A 527-nucleotide genomic window follows, 5' to 3' on the forward strand; every position below is an offset into this window, starting at 1 on the left:
TGGAACTACAGGCGCGTGTTACCACGCCCGGCTAATTTTTGGTTTATTGTAGAGATGAGGGCTCGCCAAGTTGCCCGGGCGGGTCTCGAACCTGCGGGCTCAGGCAATCCACTCGCCTCGGCCTCCCAAAGTACTGGCATTATAGCCGTGAGCCACCGCGCCCGGCCAAGTTTAGAAGCTTTTGAGAAGAGCAACAAAAATGATAAAGTGTCTAGGAATATATCGAATACAAGAAATGCAAAATTCAGCCAGGCGTGGTGGCGTGCGTCTGTAGTTCCAGCTACTTGGAAGGCTGAAGCGGAAGGATCACCCGAGCCCAGTAGGTCGAGGCTGCTGTGGCCGTGAGGGTGCCACTGCACTCCAGCCTGGAAGACAGAGTAAGACTCCAACTTAAAAAAAAAAAAAAAGCAGCTGGGTTCGGTAGCTCAGCCTGCAATCCCAGTGCTTTGGGAGGATGAGGTGAGTGGATTGCCTGAGCCCGCGGGTTCGAAACCCGCCTGGGCAACATGGCGAGACCTCACCTCTAC

The sequence above is a fragment of the Carlito syrichta genome, unplaced genomic scaffold, assembly GCF_000164805.1.
Source record: "Carlito syrichta isolate Samal-C Ts95f unplaced genomic scaffold, Tarsius_syrichta-2.0.1 Scaffold309736, whole genome shotgun sequence".
NCBI classification, from domain to species: domain Eukaryota; kingdom Metazoa; phylum Chordata; class Mammalia; order Primates; family Tarsiidae; genus Carlito; species Carlito syrichta.